The 25,473-nt window shown below is 42.2% G+C and overlaps 1 protein-coding gene across 1 annotated transcript in view; it reads right to left on the reverse strand.

The window, feature by feature from the left end:
* Nucleotides 1-25,473, reverse strand: part of LOC111142217 (CASP2 and RIPK1 domain containing adaptor with death domain) — a 176,201-nt gene that overhangs the window by 65,245 nt on the left and 85,483 nt on the right. The gene's annotated exons all lie outside the window — the stretch shown is intronic.

A 25,473-nucleotide genomic window follows, 5' to 3' on the forward strand; every position in this document is an offset into this window, starting at 1 on the left:
ATATTATTTTTATTATATTAATAATTATATATTATTTATTATACATAAATATGTTCGAATTTTCCTTTCTTCCTTACACTGAAAGTAGCATACTCTATAAATACTTTTTCCATTTTATTTTTATCACTTAACAATAGACCCTAAAAATTACTTCATGGAAAGATACAGGTTTTCCTTGTTCCTTCTTATAAATGTATATTATTCCTCTTTATGAGTGTACCATTTGGCCATTCAACCATTTCCCTGTCAATGAATATTTGGAAGGTTTCCAGTCTTCAACTATTATGAACAATGTTGTCATAACTTTATGTATCACTGTGGATTTTGACACATTTAAATGAACTTTTCAATCCTCTATGTTAAATGTGACACCTTAAAACTGATATTTTCCAAGCATTACACTTAATAAAAAGAGGCTGAAACCCAAGATACATGGCATAGAATGGGTTTTTTAAAGTGTGGGCCAACACACACCTGTATCACCATCAGTCTCCTGGGGTATGTGACAAAAATGTGAATTTCTCATCCCAATGCCGGGCCTTCTGAATAGTCAAGTGTGAGACTCCCTGATCTAGTGGGGGAAATCACTGTGTTTAGAATGGAAAGACCAGAGGCGCCTGGGTGGCTCAGTAGGTTAAAGTCTCTGCCTTCAGCTTGGGTTAAGATCTCAGGGTCCAGGGATCGAGCCCCACGTCGGGCTCTCTGCTCAGCAGGGAGCCTGCTTCCTCCTCTCTCTCTCTGCCTGCCTCTCTGTCTACTTGTGATCTCTGTCACATAAATAAATAAAAATCTTTAAAAAAAATTTTAAAAAAAGAATGGAAAGACCACCATTTAGGTTCAATCAGGAGATCGAAGCCAACATGATCAGCCCCAGTTTCTTTAGGAAGAATTCCCTGTATGATAATAAATACCTTCCCTACCGACTTCACATGATTGCTGTGTAGTTCAAATGCAATTATGTTTGAGAGATCAGTTTGAAAACTAAAGTAAAACTAAAATGTTAACATCTAGTAATAGCAAGGGCAGCTGCTCAAGCAATATCCCCATCTTCTCCATTAACAAACATTCTACGTACACAACTAATCTTACAGACACACAATTTTCCTTAAATGCCTGCATTCCTTCATTGAAGGAACTGATTTATTCATCGAGGTAAAAAAGATTGGCCAGTTGGCATCCAAAATGCATGCTTAATAAACTACTCCCTGCTCTTTAGGAAAACCCACCCACCTCTGTCTAGGACACCATAAGGCAGTCACAACAAGGATTTGATTAAACCCAGAGAGGAGAAGTAATTCAAGGCCACTAAGAGTCTGTCTTTGCTTAATTTTATACAAAGGTGGAAAATGCCTGATGCTTCAGAAATCATTGCCAGTAATGAGACACACAAAGAAAAAAAGAAAAGCCCAACCTGCCATAAATGTCCTAAAGAAGAATTTGTTCCGCCACAATTTGGTGCATGGTGTACTTTCGGTCTGGTTCCGTAAAGCCAATAAATCCAGACAAGTTCAGAGTCTGTTTATTTTTAAATGACAGGCAAAACCATTATAATTTTTGTTATCTTTTCAAAGGAGAAGACTAGGCACTATTCAGTAGCAGTTTTTTCTTAAGGATCCAGAACAGTTCCTACCATGTGACTAGGAAAGTCACTCCTCCAACACAGGGCCTGAAGCACAAGGTATGGTCAAACAATATACAGGGCTAAATATGAAAGCTTTCAAGAGAGGAGGGGGAAGGCTGGAAAGAAGCACCAGTGTTTTCTATATCTACCCCGAGGAAAAAAATCTTTAGTTAGCAGAAATTAAATATCCCCGATGCAAGATGAGCAAGCTTTAGGGGCCTTTTCAAATGTTGGATCTGAGTAAAGCATTAAACACCGATTTTCAGAATGCAGGTTAGGGGTTAGGTTTTCAGTGGATAGGTGATTTTACATGACCTCTCCTCTGAGTCAGGAATTTACACATCACAGGTGCAATTTAATATTCAACCTGGTTTATCTAGTTCATCATGTTTGTATTTAGTGACTAAAGCTTCTCCCTCCCCCCAGCCCCAAATAATATATTTTAGCATTTTTTGATTTATATAAATCAGAATTTAAATAGTTTGTCTTATACTTTGGATTCTACGTATGCAAATTCCTATAATGTTTTGAAGACAGTTTCTTACACAAATGTAATTTAATTTTTACTTACTCGTCTATACAGTTCTTTAGCTGTAAATTAGCAGGTGTTGAAGCTCTTATCCTGCACTGTCACTACGGGTAACATTGCTTTGTATTACTTTGAGTACTTACTCGATTTTTGCTTTTTTTACCTGAGGATGAGAAGCATTATTTTCACAACTCTCTGTTCATTTCCAAGCACCGTATGATTGCTTGGTGAAATTCAGACTTGTCTGTCATTAAGAGGAGAGAAAAGACATGTAACCAATTGTTGCGGCGTGATAGGGCTAGAGTGATTTTCTCCCCTTTCATTGCTATTTGTGCAACACTTGATGTTTTCTCCATCTGATTAATAAAAAAGAGAAGCCTTTCTGTAAAAACAAAAACAAAAACAAAAACAAAAACAAAAACAAAACTGGGAGAACGGCCTGTGAAGTCAGAGCCTATATTCTCTGCGAGCTGCGGGCTCAGAACACACACAGAGAAAAGTACCCTGTCCTAAATGAACACTGATCTTCCAAGCACATAATCAGGTAGAGGACAAAGAGGGAAATCAAATGATTTTCTTTTCAGAAACGCACTTCACAGTGATACTATGTTTTGGTGAGGTGATGTGGTATGTTCAGAAAACGTACAAGCAGGGGAATTACTCACTCTTCTCCCTCTTAGTAAGAAAGGTTTCACAAAGGGAAAGGGACTTTTGAAGGCTCTGAAAGCTCTGTAAGGGAGATCAGCAGACAGAAGTGGACAGGGAAGATCGACCCAATCCAGACTGTGGGATGCAGGTGGAAGATGAGGTCCAGGCTCAGAAGTGGACAAAGCCTATGTCACAGACTACCACAGACTGGAGGAACAGGCAGGACACAGGAGGCCAGAGGAGAGGGAGGAATGAATAGAAATCAGAAGTTCAGGGGCACCTGGGTGGCTTGGTTGGTTAAGCATCTGACTTCGTCTCAGGTCATGATCTCAGGGTCCTGGGATTTGGCCCCACATCGGGCTCCTCACTCAGTGGGGAGTCTGCTTGTCCCTCTCCCTCTACCCTTCCCCCACTAGTACACTCTCTCTTTTACTCAAATAAATAAATAGAATCTTCAAAAAGAGAGAGAGAGAGAAAGAAAAAAGAAATCAAAAGATGGAGAAAACCCAAGCAATTCGGGAATGAGCCTGAAACTATGAGTGAGGCTCTTGGTCTTTATTCAAAACAACACTTGACATTTATTAAGGATTTGACTCTGGGATTTTTAACTGTAAGGGCCTTTTTTGTGTGGATTAAATCTACAATCCACAATCCTGTAACAGTGGTACTTTCTCATCTTCCCTTTTCAGGTGAGGAAGTTGAGACACTGAGGTAATTCATCCAAGGTCATACAGCCAGGAAGAAGGAAAAGTCAGCATTTGAACCCTGACATTCTGACTCTAGAACCCATGATCTCAGCCACTGCTCAATTCTGCCTCTCTGGAAAAAAACGGGGGGAGTTACCATGAAATATATCAGAGGAGAATGGCACAGTTGACCTGGTAGAAAGATGAATTCCTCCATAGTGTTCAGAGCTGTTCTGGAAACAGGAGACACAAAGACCAAGTAAGGTCTGATAAGTGAAGTGGGAAATGGCCTAGTGTTGACCAAAGAGTTAAACAGGGCTGAACACTGGGGACATCATATAGGATGAGCACGGTTTTGGGATCCTTTGAAAAGTGGTATGCCAAGGATCTACCTCAGTCTGTCTTTTGGGTGAGGGAACAGGAGATGAGGGAGGACAGGGATGTCAGAGAGAAATGAAAGGGCAAAGATGGGGCACAATTGAGGGAGGCTGCAGAGTATAACAAAAGGAATGTGAGATTTAGAACCATGGACAATTGGGTCAAAACCTGGTAGTTTCTCTTTATCTGTGTGTGAGCATGTGTAAGGTAGTTCTCTGTGTCTTTGTTTTTATACCAGTAAAGTGTTTTTTTTTTTTTTTTTTTTTTAACTAAGAGCATCATATATGATTAGATATATTATATACTTGGCATGTATGAGGTAGTCCAAAACTACTGAGAAGAAAGAAAGAGAGTAAGAGAGAAAAGGAGACCAACCACCAGCTGCTGTATCTTAGAATGGGGAGGACCTCAGGAAAGGCTTCAAAAGCAGCCAGAAAGGAAGGCAAGACTGCAGTCATATCACAAGTCCTAGGAAACAGTGCCTGCATGCCACACTTACATAGGATACCAATGCCTGTACTGGCCAGTCCTACTTCCAGAAGGGTCTGCCAGTACAAAATGCTTTGCCTGTTCATTTATTCCTCCCTTTGCTCATTCAACATGTTACTGCCACAGAACTTGGCTAAGAAGACTGCAGAGTTTTGAAGAGATGCGAGAGAGGGGACCATCATGACACAGTGGTCCCCGTGGAGCTTTGTGATCATCAGCCTAGTGGCTACATAAGAACAACACAGTGGTGACTAAGACATAGCCTATAATGGCATCCCTTACAATCTACTAGGAAGGAGACACCTGAACACATTTTTATAACACTCATATGATCACCACTATAAAGTACTTTGGAATAGGGATCAAAGGTGACAAAATCCTATTAAAGATTTCATAACTTCAGTACCATCATAATCAGTGTCCCATAATTTTTATAGTCAAGCAGAACCATATAATGTTTTCCCCTACATTATTCTTTGCCCAATTTATTCAACAGTCATACTTTGCCAGTCCCTTGTTCATTTCATATTGTTAAACACCACGTGTGTACTAAACATAAAACTATTCCCCGTTACATTCTTTTTGGGGTTGGGTGTGTAAAATATTTTATATGCACTTGATCAAGAAAAGAAGGGGTTTTTTGTTCGTTTGTTTGTTTTGGTGGGAGACTGTTATACTCTTAAAATGCTGATGTTGTCACTAAATTCATTCAGTCTGGTCCTGAATACCAGCTATAATTTCTGACAATGTTTTGTTTCAACAATAAAATACAATCCTGTTAATCCCATTACTGATTTATTCATTACTGTGGGGAAATGAGCTATTTTCAAAGAACCACTGCTTGTTTTGAAAAAGCGAACACTGCAGCTCTTTGTCCTGGCAAAAATTTCCTAAGAATTGCTTCCAATCCACCTATAGGACAAAAATTTCACAAGAATTGCTTCCAATCCACCTATAGGACAAAATGAAATAAAATTTCATTTTATTTCCAACTTCTGCAGAGTTTTAATCTCGGCACAATCAGGTTATATGCAGTTTTCTAACCAAAATTTAACTTCTCTTCCTTGAAAATCAATAAAAACCACTTAAAATAGTGCTATTGGAAGAGGAGGCAGTGGTGACAACTAATCATTTCACTGGAATAAACCAGAGGGTCCATAAAATAGACCCACTGTCCAACCACCCATCCCCTTTGAATAACCAAGTCAGCAATTACTCTTCAAAAAGGGAGACTGCTCCTGTTTTTCTTGGATAATAATGGTACCATAACAAAATGGTCTTTTACTTCCAAGACTTTGACAGTACCCAAGAGCTACCCTATTTTTGACTATGTATGAAACAGAGAGGTCTATAATCATGACTCTTAGAGGTAGAAGGTCATCTTCTCTAAACCCATCCAGTGTACGAATCTCCTCTTTATATCTCTAACAGATATAATATAATCTCTGCTTGAACCTTCCAAATTACTAGAAAGTACTTCATTATTTTGATGTGAAAAGTCACTAGATGTAACTTCAAATTGACTGCTCCAAACTTAACCTAAGGACACTATACATACTGTCTAATTCCTTCTCAAATCCCAGAAAATAAAGTATAAATAGAGATTAAATATAAAACAAGGAAGAATATGCCTGATTCCTTTAAAGAAGTTCAAGTTACCAAGCCAAGATGAATTCTATTTAGGATGCTAATTTAACTGACAGCTATGTGTAAAGATGTAGAATACTCCAAAAAATTAGACAAAGCAATCCAAAACAATCCACATTTTGAAAAGGAATGATAAGTCTGATTCCCTAAATCATAGATAATGAACTTAATGCCTACCCCCAGCAAAATTGAACAACAAATTATTACACAGACTAGCATTTCCCAAACTGTGCTCTCAAGAGATGACACCTATTAACTTTTCCGGCATCTTCAGAGTTCTTCAGAAAACAGCTGGAGGAATGCTGACACAGACAATTCATAATCACTTACAAGGCAATAAATATCAGGAATTGCTAGGGATTTACCAAGAATACTTGGGCCAAAAAACTTCATTTCCTTTTTTGACAGAGTTGCTATATGGACAGATAGGGGGAATGCCACAAAGATGGTATTTTGATTTCAATAAAGCCTATCTAAAGTCAATAATGTGCGTAAAGTAGTTCAATTAAATATGAATCTACCCAACTGAGCCTAGATTAATTCAACTTGTTTATAAGCTATACGAATCCTCTAACAAATGCTAGTGTTATCAGTTAAATAGCAAGGAAGAGGGGCGCCTGGGTGGCTCAGTTGGGTGTTGGACTCTTGATTTCAGCTCAGGTCATGATCTCAGGTTCATGCGACCAAGCCCCCACATGGGACTCGGTGCTCAGCGGGGAGTCTGCTTGAGATTCTCTGTCTCCCTCTACCCGTCCCTGTGTTCTCTCTCTCTCTCTCAAATAAATAAAATCTTTAAAAAAAAAAATAGCAAGGAAGAAAGGAAAGGAAGAAGGTTAGAGTCTACTTTGGCAAGCCACCTTCTAAGGATCCGTACTTTCATTTACAGCTGTTTGCCTGCATAGTACAATCCCACGGACCAGTATCAAGCAATTTGTTCTAGATAGCTCAAAGTGAGCCTTTAAAAAAGAAATCAAGACAGTCTTTATCTGTTTTTTTTTTTTTTAATCATTTTGATATTCCATTTTCCTTCTTTTCCCTGTGATTACACACTATGGCTCTTCACTAATATCTACGAGGTTTTGTTTGTTTCTTTCTGTGTCTTATGATATAAATTAAGCTAAAGACACAATCCTGTTGAAAACTCTTAGGTGCTGTTGGCATGGGAGTCAGGGGGTCCAGTCAAGAGCCAAACTCTGAAGCCAGTCAGGCGTGGAGCTGAGTCTAAGCTAATCATTTCATGGCTGGGTAGCTTCAGGCTTGTTATTAAATCTTCCTGGGTCTTAGTGTTCTTGCCTCTGAAATAAGGTTGAAAACAATACTTACCTCACACAGCCGCTGTAAGCACTAGGAAGAAAAATAACCAAGTTCTCCTTCCTAGTACTCAGTCCTGAGTGGAAACTCAACAAACTGTAGTTGTAACTGTCATTATTATCCCCAATCTTGTGTGCTTCAAGCCTTATTCTGAGCCTTGTTTATGTTACACATTCCAGTTTGAAGATCACTCTCTTTGATAAAGAGAGAAGCCAAATAGTTGAGTAGGTCTGCTTTTCGTCATGTTAACATTATTCCATTCGCCCCGAGCAACGAGCTTAGCCTTTACTTGTTCTTCTTGTTTTGAACACAGCTTTTCAAGAGCGCTTTTCTGTTGTCTGTAGCATTTTCTCCAGCCTTAGCTCAGTCTGAACTTGAGCATTACAGATATTTTCTTACGAGTTTTATATCACTCTTCTGAATTTGTCATTGAGCATGTGCTTCTCTTTGGGTACATGTTCTCTTACTATCCGAGCTCACTAAAAACTTCCTTGTTCTTAAAGTGGTTCCCTCCCTTTTTCTTCTTCATCCAAAAAAAAAAAAAAAAATGTGCTTTTGCCCTCAGATTGTTCCTTTCTTTCTTTCCTTCTCTCTTTCTCTTTCTCCCTTTCTCTTTTTGTAGTGCCCTCTTTTCAAGGCTCTGGACATTGAAAAATACCTACCCTTTCTCTATATTTTCCAGAAGTTACCGTTAACTCTTTGGTTATATCCCACTCTCATTTCTTCTGTAGTTACAAAACAACATGATCACGGTAACTGCCTCCCAAGATTTTAATCAATTCTACTTCACTAACAGTTGGCTAGAATTAAGTTCACAGTAATATTTCTATCTCCTTGCTTCCTCCATCTGTGGTTTAAAAAAAGAAAATGACAGAGACTTTTGCTCTCCATGGATTAAAACATTTAGCAGACACAGAAAAAGTTTAAGTTCTCATCCACGACTATATCTTGGCTTGTGGCAATTTTGACATTTCACTAAATCTAAGTATGTGCAGTATCACCACCAGCAAAGTAAGACGCTTACTCACTTATCTACACTGAACGATAACAGTTGTTCAGGCAGAATTAAAATGTTTTGGCGCCACTGCCAAAAGAACCAGCTGTGCTCTGAAGTTAAGTCACCACAGTTCACAGTCACAATTTTAAGAGGGTTGGCAAAGGAATCAAAGTTTATACCCCCAACTCAGCAAATGGTAGAAACCTTGCTTTTACATTCTTTTTTTTTTTTGTACAAAACAAAGGGACAAAGGGACAAATTGTATGTTTTTTGTTATTTTTTGAAATTGAGATATGATTGGCATCTAATTTCTTACATTCTTGAGTGCTCCTGTGAATTCATTACAACTTCCAGAATCCTACCACAAGAACACAAGGAGGAATTCTAATACATGCCATAGATGTTTACCTTTAAAACATATTTAGGAGAAACAACCCAAAAAGTAAAGCAAACCAAAACTAACCAAAAACTCTGTGGCTATGCATAGTGGCTAAAGATTTAGCTCACAGTCAGAAATAAAGAGCAATTTTGATTACCTTGCATTTTAATCTGTTCAAATTTTATTCTTTGTTTACTGAGAGGGAATTCCTTAGGAAGAGGGTGTGCCTTTCAATAATCAGCTAAACATAACTTAAGTTCTCCTAGAGGTCTAGATACCAACATATTCAAACTAAGATCTCCAAGTGTGATAAACATCACTGAGCTTAGTTACTCTCTAGGTAACTACAGGCTATAGACTAAGAATAGAAATACAAATAAAAATATCCACCAGTTAGTTATTCAACTAGCGTGCTTGCGCCAGAATCGGTCTCTTCCTTCCCTCATGCTCTGAATTACCAAGTGAAGTTTCTCTCGATGCTAAAGGTTCTTTAGCAAGTCAAAATAAAATCAGAAGAATAGTTATTTCTTGCAAAGGCTGACCAGTTGTTAAGATTCCTGTTAATATCCTATTCAAGTACAAAGGCTAATAGTTTCATATTTATGGTATATTCTTAAATGAAGTTTTGGAGAATAAAGCCTATTCTGTGCAGTGAATCGAATAGAGTGACCAAGAAAAAGCCTTCTTGAAGATGCAGCTTTTAGGCAACAAGCTTGAACAATGGAAAGCTAAATAAAGAAGAAGGGCCCAGGCTGACTCCAACCCCGTGGCTGAAAACAGACAGGCCCATTAGGCAACCTACCTCAAAATATCCATAAGCCCTAGCTGACCACTGGGTTACTACACCAGGACACAGGTACCAAAAGAGGAAAATTCCATTTTCCCATATCTCCTCACCTTCCCCCTTAACTATGACCCCATCACTTCCTCCTGGCAGACAATCTCTGCTTTGCTGCCCTGCCCTCCTCTCCCTTGTGGGATAGTCAATACAATTTCTATCTCTTTTGTTCTGTCTTGAGTGAATTCTCTCACCACCAGGGCCACCAGTCTCTGCCCGATCGGGAGACCCCATACTTCGGACTGATCCAAAATAATTTTGCCCTTAGGTCAGTCCTGACCCATGCATAGGCTGTCCTGGGCTTCTAAAACCAAACTGTTGGTAAACCAGTAGTAGCCACCTGAAAAGATTACCCTTCAAAATGGAACCATGGAGACCTACCTCAGTTCTCTCTGACGCTTACTTCAGACCTGAGAGTAATTAAGAAGGTTCTGGATGTTACATTTTAATCTAATCTGTGCTACGGAGCCATGATGATGGGGGAACTAAGAGAAGTAAAGAAGGCATTAAAAAAGCCACGATTACAAAGAAAACTGGGTTTCTACAGAAAGGTATACTGATTTACCTTTAACTTTCGGTGTTTACTGTATGTAAGTTTAACTATCTTTCCCTTAAGCTCAATTTTATCAATCAGCACAACTCAGAGGCCACTTAAATGATAACTTCCTTCTAAACATTCTTATCATATTTGCTAGCAAACACATTCCAAAAGAACAGTCACTTCCACTATGTAGAAAAAGCTTAATTGCTGAATTTAAAATGGACTAGCTGCTCTTACTCACAAAGGAGGGCCTCACTGTCCTTGTGACCCTAGGCCTTCCTCCCCTTCTCCTTGACTCTGCAGCTGAGCTCAGCTTCCTCTCTCTGACCTTCCTTTTCCAAATGCTGGGGCACCGCAGGCATTTCTAGGTCAACAAAGAACAGTATCTTCTGTATATTCGAAGGACTGAACAAGGACAAGGAGTCAGTAATTCAGTGTACTAATCCCCATTCTCACCCTAACTAGGGCATGGCATTAACCGCCCCTTGTCTCCATTCTGCTGGTGGAGAAACCCCACCATCCACCTCTGTAGCATCAGCCACCTGAACACACTTCAGCATCGTCCAGAGAAATACTCTCCCCATCCAAATTCCCCGCTACACTGCTACAACTCGGTCTTTCTGCCTGTGCCATAAGCCCATGATAATAACCACATCACCATCCTTTTCAGACTATTCCATGACTTCGGCAACCACTCAATTTTCAACAGCTTTACTGATAAATTAATTCACATACCATAAATTTCCCCCATTTAAAATATGCAATTCAGTGGTTTTTGGTATACCCACAGAGTTGTACAGCCATTGCAATCTAATTATAGAGAATATTTTCATCATCCCCAAAAAGAAACCCTGTACCTATTAGCAGTCACTTCCCAAATCTTCCTGCCCCATGTCCCTACCCTAAGCAACTACTTATACACTCTCTGCCTCTATCGATTTGCCTGTTCTGGACATTTTATATAAGTTTGCATGGTAAGGGGTGCCTGGGTGGCTCAGTTGGTTAAGTATCTGCCTTCGGCTCAGGTCATGATCCCTGGGTCCTGGGATCAAGCCCTGTAGGGGCTCCCTACTCGGCAGGAAGCCTGCTTCTCCTTCTGTCCCTCCCCCTGCTCATGTTCTCTCTCTCTCTCAAATAAATAAAATCTTTAAAAATAAATAACTATGTATGGTGCTTGTGACTGATTCCTTCACTTACCATAATGCTTTCAAAGTTTATCCACATTATAGTGTATAGTAGTACCTTATTCCTTTTATTGCTGAATAATATTCCATTATATGTATATCCCACATTGTGGTTATCGATTCAACAGTTGCTGACCATTTGGTTTGTTTCCACTTCTTGGCTGTTATGAATAATGCTGTTACATACAAATCATTGGGTGAACATTTTCATTTCTCTTGGCCACCACTTATTTTTAGTAGGCTCTCTCCTCTTTGCCTCTCCTCTGACCCAGAGACCAGGATACTCTTTAAAAAGAAAAATACTTAGGAAAAGAAATTCACATACACCATGGATAGAATGAAAATAAGTACAGCCTTTCTGGAGGACAATTCTCCAACATCTATCAAACTTTTAAATACATGTACTCTTTGATCTAGGAACTCCATTTCAAGTACCCTACCAAAAAAATCCCTCTACAAAAAGTCTGTGGGTGGCTACAAGGATGTTGTCTGAAGCAGAGTGTACAATACATAGCAAAGGGTTAAGGGAAAAAAAAAAAAAACTTAAAAATGGTTCAATAAGAATCATGGAAAAGCAATACAGTGTGGATGACTATGCCATTGGTTAAAATAATAATAATAAGGTAGAACTATGTAATAATATAAAAAGCTGTCCTACATAAATAAGAGATTACCGAAAAATGAATATATATAATAAGTCCACTTACATAAAAAAGCATATACCTCTGTGTGTTTCTTTATTCACATAAAATGTCCAGAAAGATCCGTTTATTTGCATGATAATCAAAGGTTTGGGAAAGGGACAATTACTTTGCATTTTATATCCTTTTTGTATTGAATTCTTTCTGTAAGAGAAAACTTTCAATAATCAACTCCCAAATCCAAACCTATATCCATGTTTGTGCCTTTTCTATAGTGGGAATGCGTGCCCCCCTCCTCTCACTGATTCCATTTTCTGGTATTTCATGCATCTCACCCCTGCCTCTACAAACTCTTTTAACCAAAAATTACGCAAAGCCCATCGGGCATAGAAGGATGATATCAAGAACCTGCTGGCACACAATACACTATTTGTTGATGATGACTGACCAGTACCAAAGGTTGTCTTACATAATTATCTACTCACCAAAACTTGGCAAAATGATAACTGAATGGCAAAAATGGGTGCTAAATACTCATTTTATACAAGAGACTTGATCAGGATTTTGATCTGTGTGTTTGAGTTCTTCTTCCCATTTTTTCTAATGTACAGCCAGTTAACACCAACCGGCGTGATCTACACAGATTACAGAAATACAAAAGTGAATGTTTCAGAGCAGATCAGAGCAATAAATGAACTCATTTTTAAGATCCAGTTCAAATACCTCCTTCCTCCATGAAGCTGTCCTTACTCCCTGTCCCTCCCACCCCAGCAGCTGGGCACTTCTACCTTATTGCTTCCACTGAGCTCTCATTTTATATACTAATTACTGATTAAATATTTGACACCTTCCTTAGGCTGCGAATGTTTCTGTCTTAATCACTGCTCCATCCACACTGCCTTGCAGAACTCCGTATACATAGAAGGGGGCTAAAGAAAGACAGCTCACACACAGGAGTGCGTGAGTGAAGATTAATTCACTGTCAGTACAAAATACTGACAAGCTATGGAGCCTCTAGCCATCCATCCCATTACCCTAAAGTAGCAAATTCTTCCTTCCAAAGAAAACTGAACTCTACCAATAATGACCAGAATAACATATATTTTTAAGATTTTATTTATTTTTTTGTCAGAGAGAAAGAAAGTGAGCACAAGCAGGGGGAACAGCAGGCTCCCCACTGAGCAAGGAGCCCGATGCAGGACTGTACCCTAGGACCTGGGGTTCATGACCTGAACTGAAGGCAGACGCTTGACCTACTGAGCCACCCAGGCATCCCCAGAATAACATCTATTTTAAATCTCCATCTTCATATGCCAAAAGACAAGGGCAACCCTATGGCAGAAAAGAAAGAATGATGTTCCAAAAAATTAAATGCAGAATAAATAACAGGACTTGGGAAAAATGGGTTCAAGTTCTAGTGCTGTCACTAATAGCTGGGCAGACCACTAAATTCCCGGGTCCTCAGACTCCTCCTCTACAGAAACAGAGAGTAAAACATGATCACTGCTAAGGCTCTCTGTTAGCTCTCACGCTTTCAGAGTCCACAGAAAATCCATTCTTTCCTTCTGTCATTTACTCAACAAGTGTTACTGGATGCTTGTAGTGGAGGACTATGTGTTCACCAAACAGACCCATTTTGTTTTCCTTCTGACACACACATTTCCTGGGCTAACCTGAAAGTCAGTGTGTCTAGGGAATTGAGTTCTGGCCACTGAGAAATGAGTAAAAGTGAGGTGCACCAACCCCAGCCTGGCCCGTAAAGCCTTCTGTGTCACTCCCAGGCTTAGGAATTTCCCTCTCCGGCCAGCTGGAGACAGATGATCCGATGATGGGTTCCAAGGCCTTGGGGAATGTCAGGGTCACTGGATGAAAGAAGTCCGGGTCACTGAATGTCTGCATGGAGTAGGGCCCTTCCTCCCCGTCCCTCGTATGGCCGGAAACAATCTAAGTCAAACCACTGAGAGCCTACTTTCACTCTGTAGAACCTTATATACATGATCACCTTTAACCTTCCCAACAACCTGAGTGGTAGATATTACTATTTACATTTTAGGAAATTGATGAGGAAATTGAGTCTCAGAGAAGGGAAGTAATGTATCAAGGTCACAGAGCTTCAAAGTGGCTCAGGCAAGATTTAAACCTATTTGAATATCTAACTCCAAAGCTCATCTTCTTTATTCTTTATCACACAGTTGCTACCAAGGCCCCTCTACACACCCCTCTTCACTCCCAGGTACCTTGGACTTGTTGCTAACAGCTCCACAGGTGCTACTCCAACATAAATAAACTTGTTACTGGAAGCAGTGCAGGATATGGCAAATAAGCCTATCTAGAAACCGTAGGCACTGGAAGGCCAGAGCTTGACTGTGCTGCCATCAAGTGTAGTCTTGTATCTGACTAAGTTTGGCCTGAACAGTAGAAGATTAAAGCTCCCACTAAGACCAGCTAACCAGAAATACCAATAACATGGTCTAGGAAATAATCAAGAGGTAACTATACCACTTTAATTTTCCCTTAAAAAGAGTCAATTTGACATCATTAAGAATGGCATTTAAATGCTAATCAAAAAGCAGTGTTTCCACATCTCTAGACAAGTATTTGCATGTTAATTAATTCCGAGGATCAGAAGACCAGCTTCCAGTATGAGGTGTCAAAGGATACAGAGTTCCTTTGCAGAGGAAGATAAAAGGCTATGGCAGAGGCATAATTAAATTACCTGGTTTCAAGAGTTTTAAAAAGACATAAGTTATCCTTTGCAATGCAAATTCATATTGCATTTTTGTGAAGAGTGCATTTTAATGAACTGACCAAAGTGTAGATTTCCAACATTAATGCCCTTTTAATGCAGTACTCTCATCACAGATCAAAATGGCTTTTACCAAAATGGTAGCTAATGAGCTCACAAAAGACTGTCAATACTGGAGACAGCAGCTCAGTGCCCTAGAAGCCAAATATACCACAAACCCCACTCCGAATTGTCACAAAGAACATCAGCTTCGATTTTTTAACATTTCTTTTTAAAGGAATCATGCAAATAAGTACAAACCCATAAACCACAGGCTCAGAAAGTGGCTGAATAATTTATAATTTAGGCTACTTCAAAAGATGACCCTTAAAAAAAAAAGATGACCCTTTTTTTAAGATTTTAGTTTTAAGTAATCTCTACACTCAACATGGGTCTTGACCCACAATCCCAAGATCAACAGTCGCACGCTCCACTGACTGAGCCAACCAGGATGGCTATAGCCAGCCCTAGAAGATGGTAGTTTTAATGAAGTATACATTCAACTTGCTACAGTTACACCATACATATTAGCATATTATAATTTGTATTATGTAACTTTTACTGTCTACAATACTTTTTTTTCATGTATGAGCTCATCTTAACCCTGTAAGATATCTGCTATAAAATGTGCTATGTACAGATACAGAAATTAAGGCTCAGGGAGAGTATATGGATTAACCAAGATCTCAGAGGTAAAGATGTAGGTGTAGTACCCAAGCTTCTGTCTATAATTTCAATGATCTTACCACTCTATTACATTATCTTTCTTCTATTATATCTAGCTGCTAATAATCCCTCCTACTACACACATTATTGATAAGGGAAAAACTGTACTCTAAGATGGCTGACAAAACTAGCAAGGGAATTCCAGTTCCTGTCTCAAAGCCCTTTTGGGTTCTTCTTCCCTACCCAGTTTCCAGCACATGCCAAAGGTACCAAGTATGCGGAAATAGAAGGGTATAAATTAACCTCCCTGCTTGTGCTCAGCACTCTGACTTTTGGAGATCATTCTCCTCTGAGCCCGCTGGTGTCAAATAAACCTCCAATCCTCCAAGGTCTCTAAGTGCCACTCGGTTCTTCTGCCAGGATCCAGTCCAGGTTCCATAACATTTGGTACTCTGACGGGGAAACCCAACCGCACTGGCCAATTGTTGCCACTGGTTTGGGGGCAATGCTGGGGCAGTGATGGAATGAGGGATCATAACAGAAAAAGCATGCCCTGCTTAATCTTCAGCAGTCTCCCATCTGGTCGCCTCAAACCAGCCCCGCTCCACTGTTCCCACTAGACTCAAAGGCAACTTGGCAGGTGAAGACCTGGTCCAGAAGTCAGATTCCAGGTGAGGCCTGGGGCTCCAGGACCCAGTCAGGCCCACCCGTCAGGGTGGAAGGGAACACTGAACACCTCCCAGAGTCCTCTTAGAGGTCTCACAGGTAGGGACTCCCAGGGGGAGGAGGAGGGAGGTCCCTCAGGTCTGCAACCCCACGAAAAGGGGGATAGGAATGAATTTCCAAAAGGAAAGGAATTCCACAGTTCAGGGCCTCCTGGGGTGGGGTTGGGGGGGGGACTATAATAACTTCTAGAGTGAATGCATGAGTGCCAGGCGGACTGATTCTGTGGCTCCACAGGCAGGCACCCTAAAGGTCCCCAGAAGCCTACAGAGTCCGAATGAGCCTTAACCTATTTCTGTGGTGACCTCATAATATCTAAGACAAGGCCCTTCAGGATGCCAGTCCAGGGATTATACAGACTTGCTATGGCCAAGAAGCACCCAAGTCTCCTACAGGAATGCAGAGAGACAGACATCAAACTGGTCTCTCTTTTGGAGGGGTACCCACCATTTGTCTGTCTCTACGCCACTGCACACGGGAAACATCACCATGGGATCAGGGCGGAGCAAACCGACAGTCCTAGAAACCATGATCAACAATTTCAAGAAGGGGTGTTTGGGAGACTATGGAGTTAGATGTATCCTGGCAAGCTGAGAACCCTGAGTTAGAGTGACCTACCTTTGATGCTGGATGCCTTCAGAAGGGACACTGGATGTCCCAACAGGTCCCAACAGTCTGTTGAATATGGCAAGTCATAACCAGGGACCCAGGACAACCTGATCAGTTTCCATACATTGACTCCTGGCTGGAAATTACCCAGACCCTTCCCCCTTGGGAGCTGTCGCTTGCAACAGACAGGAACAGGCTAGGGTCTTAGTTGCCGCATCTAAGTGGCCCAAAGAGAACCGACAGAAGTCCCAGGCTCCGCAGATCTTAGCCAGAGATCCTGATGATGAACTGATCTTGCCCACTCCGTATGAACCCCCAAGCCCACTGCACCGGACCCTTCAGTTCCAGACAATCCACCGCCACCAGTCTCTCTGACACCCTCAGGTCCAGAGAGTCCACCAGCACCCCCAGGCCCAAAGGATGATTTTCTCCAGGACCAGCAGCCAGACTGTGCCCCAGGTGCAAGTGCCCCCCAGATGCTGGTATGGGAGGCACAGGAACCTGAAAGGCGTGCCAAAGACAGGATGGTCCAACTTGGACATTCCATGATGTACTGTCAACCTTTCTCCACCACTGACCTCCTCAACTGGAAGCACAAAACCCCTCTTACTCTGAAAAGCCACAAGCTATGATAGACCTTATGGAATCCCTTTTCCAGACCCGCTGGCCAGCCTGGGAGGATGGCCAACAGTTACTGTGAACCCTGTTCAACATGGAGGAAAGAAGAATAATGAGAGGAGCACAACAGTACCTAGAGGAACACGCACCAGTGGGAGTTATCAACCCTGCTGCCTGGGCTAGAACAGCAGCACCCAAGGAGCACCCCACATGGGGCTTCAACAAGGATGAAGGACAGGCCCATGTCCGCCAATACCAAGAAGCCCTCCTCCAGGGAACCCAAGCAGCAGCAAAGAAACCACGAACATGGCCAGGTATCCACGGTCACTCAACAACCAGGGGAGTCCCCCGGGGACTACTACGAAAGACTGTGTGAAGCCTATCAGGTGTACACTCCGTTCAGCCCCAAGGCACGGGACAGCCAACAAACGGTAAACCCCTCCTTCGTGGCTCAGGTTGCCCCAGACATCAGGAAGAAACTCCAGAAACTGGAGGGATTTGTAGAGATGAACATCACCCAGCTAACAAAGGTTGCTGATAACTTCTTCATAAACAGGGAGGTCACAGCCGAGAGGGAAACCGAAAAGAAAATGAAGAAAAAAGTCAGCTTCCTCTCCTCGTCCCTAAGGGAAAAGGACAATGCAAAGGCAGGAAGGCTCCCACCACCGAAAGGGGGGAAGCCCAGAACCCCCTTGGCAAAAGACCAGTGTGCCTGCTGTAAGGAAAAGGGACACTGGAAAAACAAATGTCCCGACAGAGGAAAGGCTCCAAAGCCCAGCCACTACAAGGAAGAACCCCAAGAAGAAGACCTCATAGGCCTGGCAGAAGTAGGGAACCGGGCTCATTCCTCCTTGGCCCCCATGAGCCCAAGGTCAGAATGAAAGTAGGAGGCCAATCAATGACTTTCATGGTTGACACTGGGACCAAACACTCTGTAGTTCCCTCCTCGGTGGCCCCCTTCGGCACAAGAACTGCGACTACCCTTGCGGCCACCGGGATGAAAGCAATACAGCAACCCTTCTGCCAAGCACAACAATGTGAACTCAGGGGTCACAAGGTCCGACATGAGTTCCTTTATTTGCCTGATTACCCCATCTCCCTCCTGGGCAGAGACATAACTCTCCAAGCTCGGGGCTCAAATAACTTTTGAACCCACTGGGCATACTAGCCTCTGATTAAACCCAAGACAAGAAGAGGCGGGTCTTTGGTACTAGAGACCACCATGCCAAGAGAAGAAGAATGAAAGCTGTTTTGTGCTCAGGCACAAACGAACAGCCTGCCGGAATTCAGACTTGCCTTTCCTACAGTATGGGCTGAGGACAACCCACCTGGACTAGCCCAGAATTAGGCCGCTATCATTGTTGAACTGATCCCGGGAGCCCAACCCCAAAGACAAAGGCAATATCCCCTTCCACAAGAAGCGAAGATCGGCATCCAAGAACACCCAACCAAACTCAAAGGAGGCAGGCATCCCAGTGAGTGTCAGTCAGCCTGGAATACCCCGACCCTTGCCAGTCAAGAAACCAGGAGTGGGATACCGACCAGTTCAGGACCTGCGGGCCATCAAGAAGATGACCATCTCTCTGCACCCCGTGGTCCCAAATCCATACACCCTTCTCAGCCAAATCCCAGGATCAGCCAGATGGTTCACTTGCCTGGACCTGAAGGATGCCTTCTTCTGTCTCTGCTTAGCTCTCCAGAGCCAGCCACTATTTGTCTTTGAATGGACTGAACCCGATATGGGCCATCAGATACAAATAACTTAGACACACCTCCCTAAGGGGCTCAAGAATTCACCAACCCCCTTTGGCAAAGTACTGATCGCAGACTTCACCAGCTTCCCGAGGAAGGCCACATGGTATACCCTCCTCCAGCACATGGATGACCTCCTTCTTGCTAGTGACACACAGAACTGTACTAAGGGCACCAAGGCCGTCCTACAGCTTCTGACAGACTCGGGATACAGGGTCTCATGGAAGAAAGCAGAGATCTGCCAAAGACAGATCCAATACCTCGATTCCCCGTCACCCAAGGGGAGAGAGAATTAGGGCCGAAGAGAAAGAGAGTCATCATCTTTCTGCCTTGGCCTTAGACAAAAAAAGTCCTACAGGAATTCCTGAGGGCTGCAGGATTCTGCCGCATCTGGATCCCTGGGTTCTCAGCAATAGCGAAACCTCTCTATGATCTCGTAGAAGGTCCAGATCGCAAACCCCCTGCCCAGACTGAGGAAGCAGAAGCTGCCTTCACTGAGATGAAGACTGCTCTGGGGCAGGCTCCAGCTCTGGCCCTACCAGATGGAGAAAAACCCTTCAAATCTCTTTGTACTTGAGAAAGAAAAGATAGCGCTCGGGGTACTCACCTAGACTGTTGGGCCCTGGCAACGGCCAGTTGCATATCTGTCAAAGAACCTGGACCCCGTGGCAGCAGGATGGCCACTGTGTCTCAGGGCGTTTGCAGCCACACTCCAACTCATCAAGGAGGCCAACAAGCTCACCCTGGGACAAGAATTTAACGTCAAAGTCCCTCATGCGGTTGTGTCCCTCATGAACACACAGGGGCACCGCTTTCTTTCCAACTCTTGGCTAGCACAATACCAAGGGCGCCTCTGCCAAAACCCACGGGTCAGCCTCAAGACAGTCAGGACATTAAACCCAGCAACCTTTCTCCCCACGGAAGATGGGGAGCCAAACCGTGACTGATCCAAGGTAACTGATAAAGTCCATGCAAGCCATCCGGATCTACTGGATCAAGCCATAAAGAACCCAGAGCTCACGCTATTTGGGGATGGAGGCTGTTACCTAAAAGAGGGTGCCCGGAAAGTGGGTTATGCAGTGACCACAACCACTGAAGTCCTAGAAGCCCAGGCATTAACTGCTGGATGGTCAGCACAATGGGCTGAACTGTATGCCTTAGTCCGAGCCCTCACCCTCAGGGAAGCAATCAAGTCAACATCTACACTGACTCCTCGTCTGCCTTCACTACTGTGCACATGCATGGGGCCATCTCTAAGGAAAGGGGCCTCCTTACTGCCGCAGGGAAAGCTATCAAAAACAAGGAGGAGATACTAAAACTCCCCGAAGCTGTCTGGCTTCCAAAGGAAGCAGCAATCCTGCACTGTAAGGGACACCAGAAAGGAGATGACCCCAGAGCAAGAGGAAATCATCTGGCAGATGAATTGGCCAAGACTGCAGCCAGTAGGGACAAAGTTCCTTCCCTCACGATGGCCCTGACACCCCTGGAAGAAGCCCCTCTGCTCAGTTACACTGAAAAAGAAAGAAAATGGGCCATGGCTCAGGGGCCACCCTGACCAAAAAGGGATGGTAAGTGATGCCAGATGGGTGTGTCTTTGTTCCAACAGCAATAGGAGGGCATCTAGTGAAGGAGTACCACCAACTCACTCATCTAGGAAAAACTGCAGTAGGGGCCCTCCTCAAGAAGCACTACTACATCAGCGAGCTGCCGGCACTATGCCGAGCAACGAGTGAACAGTGCATAACGTGTGCTATGAATAATGCTCGATCTACACCATGGCCCCCGCTGGGGTCCAGAGAATAGGAGCAACCCCCTCTGAAGATCTAGAAATAGAATTCACAGACATGCAGCCCAGCAAGGGGTACAAACATCTCCTAGTGACAGCGTGCCCATACTCTGGTTGCACTGAGGCCTTTCCGACCGGGACGGAACAGAGCCGGGAAGTAACCAGAGTCCTCCTGAGAGAGACTGTGCCCTGGTTCGGTCTGCTATTAACAATCGACAGTAACAATGGACCCCCGTTTGCAGCAGATATTGTACAGACCTTAACCAAATCTCTCTACATCACCTGGAAGCTCCACACGGCCGACGGGCCTCAAAGCTCAGGGAAAGTAGAATAGATGAATCGCACCCTCAAGGGAACCTTAGCAAAGTTCGGCCAGGTTACTAACTTTCCATGGCCAGATCTGCTACCCCAGCCCTCCTAGGCACTTGCTGCACACCTGGAGCAGTAGGCTTCTCCCCTTCTGAACTGGTGTATGGACAGCCTCCCCTGTGCCTAGAAGTCTTTCAGGGAACCTACATCAGATTGGAGATAAGGAAATAAGGGAAAAGCTTCAGGCACTGGGGCCCATCCTAAATAAGCTACAGAAATATACCACTGAAAGGGCTCCAATTTCCTTAGGGTCATAGGTACACTCACTCCAAACAGGAGACTCAGGTTGGGTCAAAGATTGGACAAAGGACACCCTCAAACCACAGTGAACAAGGCCCCATACTGTTGTTCTAACCACCCCTACTGTCCTTGATGTCTCAGTTGTCACCCCGTGGGATGTCTCAGTTGTCACCCCGTGGGTTCACCACTCCAGAGTAAAGGCGGCTCACCAGTCAGAAGAGGAATCACACCAGTGGAAAGCCCAACCAGACCCTACAGACCCACTCCAGCTTCACCTTCGGCGAGACCCCACTGACTGATGGACATCTGTTCGCCGTGGTCCCTGCCTATCATCGGCACAATATCCCTCACCTCAGGTATCCGACTTCATGCTGCTGCCCCTTCTGACTGGACTTTCTCCCAGAAACTTGCTATTATTATTGCTTATTGGGCAACCTTAGGAACCTTAGGATGGATTGCTAAGTTCATAGAAAACACTGTTACCAGGTGAGCCACCGCCCAGATATTAGCCATGCAGGGCTATCAGCCCATAGTAGATGAAAATGATGTCCCTCTAAACTAGGTGTTTAGAGGGGCATCAAAGTGGGGGAATGATAAGGGAAAACCTGTACTCTAAGATGGCTGACCAAACCAGCAAGGGAATTCCAGTCCCTGTCTCAAAGCCCTTCTGCATTCTTCTTCCCTACCCCGTTTCCCATGGGTGCCAGAAGAACCAAGTGTGTGGAAGTAGAAGGGTATAAATTACCCTCCCTGCATGTGCTCAGGGCTCAGACCTTTGGAGATCATTCTCCTCTGATCCCGCCAGTGTTAAATAAACCTCCGATCCTCCAAAGCCTCTGAAAACTGCTTGGTTCTTCCATCAGGACCCAGTCCAGGTACCGTAACATTATCATTAAGACATTACTTGGTATGTGAAGGACATAGAGATTTGGGGAATAATCCAATTTGAAATAGGGTTTTCTTTTTGCTCTTCAGCAAAGGCCCATTCCGGTAACAAAAGGATGCTGGTTAACTCATTTGTTGTACAGATTCATATTTTGTAAATATATTTGACAAAGGGTTTCACCTAAGAAAATGATTTTTAAAAAACCCGATAGAAAATATGCAAACGCTATGAAGAGGCTACTCACAAGAGACCTACAAATGGCTTGCTTAATCCCACTAGTGAAAAAAAAAAAGCAAATTCAAAGAACAGTTATTATTTTTTCCCATCAAACTGAAAAATATATTTTTAAAGATTTTATTTATTTATTTGACTGACAGAGATCACAAGTAGGCAGAGAGGCAGGCAGAGAGAGGAGGAAGCAGGCTCCCCACTGAGCAGAGAGCCCGATGTGGGGCTCGATCCCAGGAACCCGGGATCATGATCTGAGCCGAAGGCAGAGGTTTAACCCACTTAGCCACCCAGGCGTCCCTTAAAAATGTTTTTAAAAATCACTAGTTCCCTAGGTTGACGAGAGTAGAAACTATAATAACAGTGGGTGAGAGTTTAAAATGGCACAATTTGCAGGGGAAGCTAAATTCCAGTTTTCCAGTTTCAGGAGTTAATTATAAGGTGATAGAAAGGTAATAAAAAATGTATATACATGAACGTTCACAGTAATACTGTTTATAACAGTAAAAAAATAGAGATAACCTAAGTTTACAACATAAAGTTATTGATTAAATAAATTTTGGTGTTTCCCACACAATTCTCTAGCCACTGAAATTATAAAGCTGAATAATGACAATATGAAACACTGAGTGAAGTAAAGAAGACCAAATGGAAAGATATTCCATGCACATGAACTAAAAGGCTCAAAATTACAAAGATGTCAAGTCTCCTACAGATCTGATTGTCAGAGCAACCAATCTATAAATCCAAAGGAATCTCTTTTATTTTTTTAGATTTTATTTATTTGACACAGAGAGAGAGAGTTTATAAGCAGGCAGGGTGGGAGAAGGAGAAGCAGGCTCCCCACTGAACAGGGAACCCAATGCTCGATCCCAGGACCTTGGGATCATGACCTGAGCTAAACCACCCAGGAGCCCCTCTTACACTACCTTTCTTAATCCAAAGAAATCTTGATCAAAATCCTTGAAGTCTTAATATGTCTCTGTGTATGTTTGTAGAAACCAATAAACCGGTTCTAAGCTTTATATGGAAATGCAAAGAACTGAAGAGTATTATCAGGAATTGGTACAAAGAAGAATTAATCTTTACTTAATTAAGCTACAATAATCAAAACTCACATTAGCACAAAAGAAGTACACCCACAGAATCTGTATATATATATATATATACTTTATTTATGAAAAAGATGGCACCACAGAGCAATGGAGAATGGACGGTCTTTTTGGGAAGTGCTGCTTGGTCAGCTGGTTATCAATATGCTCCAAAATGAAACTGAAGTCTAACTCCTCACCATACACATAAATGTCTAACTCCTCGCCATAGGCATAAATTAAACCCAAGTGAACTGTAGATCTAACTATAAGTAGTAAAACAATAAAGCTGATGGAAGATAACACAGGCAGATGTATCCTCAGGGTACAACCCAAGTCTCAACTTTGGGGTTGAGTCTAAGCAAAGATTTCTTAAGTAGGACTCAAAAAGCACTAATAATAAAGGCGAAATTGCTCAATGGGATCACATTAAAATTAGGAATTTCCACTAACCTCTATTAAAAGAGTAAGAAAAGCAAACCATAGAGTGAAAGGAGATATTTTTTCTTTTCTTTCTTTTTTTTTTTTTGAGATATTTTTAACACATGTAACTAACGAAGGAACTTATATCTAGAATATATGAAGTACAAATAAATAAGAAAAATTCTGACAATACAATAGAAAAAGTGACCAAGAGACTTAAGCACTTTAAATCTCCTCCATCCCCCACCAAAGATACCCAAATGGCCAATTTGAAAAGTTGTTCAACCTCATTAGTTATCAGGAAAATGCAAATTAAAATCACATGATGCTACCATACACCTATCAGATTGGATGAAATCAATACAACCGACAATACCGAGTGTTGCCAAAGATACAGAGCAACAGAGACTCACATCCATGGGGTGCAAACTGGGGCAACGCTTTCAGCAGTATGCCCTAAAGCTGAACACAAACATATCCTATAACGCACTAACTCCATTCCTAGGCATACAAACAAACAAACGACAAGAATTAAAACCTTCTCATGTATACCAAAAGCCATGTACAGGAATGCGCATAGCAACATTTTTCATGACAGCCCAAAACTGGAAACAACCCCAAAGGCAATCAACAACTGAGTAAGTAAATATTTTGGCATTTCATCCCAATGAAAAAATATTCAACAGCCACAATGAATGAACAAATAATAATGCAGGTTAAAAACATAGGTGAAGCTCAGAAACAAACATGGAGTAAAAGAATCAAAAACAAAAAACTTCACATGCTCCTCTTACACAAAGTTTAAAACAGTCGCTACAGGGTTTGAAGTCATGATGGCAGTTACCTCTGCTGGGGAAGAGGTCATGGAGGGCTCCTGGGGTACTAGAAATGTTGCTTGACCTAGGTGGGGGTTACCTGGATGTGTTTGCTTTTGTGATCATTTACTGAGCCGTACACTTACATCTGTGCACTTCCCTGAATGTATGCTACACTGCCATAAAATATTTTATTCTGTATTTATCAGCTTGGAAATACATCCATAATGTATTAAGTGGAATAAAGTAGCTTAGCAAATTAGATATAATTCCCCTTTTGAGATATATAGAAGTATTCTTATCTAACACATCTAGGACTAGAAGTTAATTGCTTGATTTCAAAAGCGAGTGAAAGTGAGGATTCATAAAAACAAACAAACAAAAAAAAACACCTGCTGCCTAAAACATCTCATTTTTTCACTTAACGCTAAGGACTTGAGTATTTGCTTACTAGAATTCCACATCATCTTTCCTGCATAAATCATATCCATAATCCATCTTCTCTATTTGCAGTTTCACTTTTGCTAACATGGAACAAAAATGCAAATACACTTGTGAAGCAATACGAATATGGAATCCTTCATGACTTTTAA

This window comes from Enhydra lutris, unplaced genomic scaffold, assembly GCF_002288905.1.
Source record: "Enhydra lutris kenyoni isolate GAN:26980312 unplaced genomic scaffold, ASM228890v2 scaffoldscaffold7, whole genome shotgun sequence".
Lineage (NCBI taxonomy): Eukaryota > Metazoa > Chordata > Mammalia > Carnivora > Mustelidae > Enhydra > Enhydra lutris.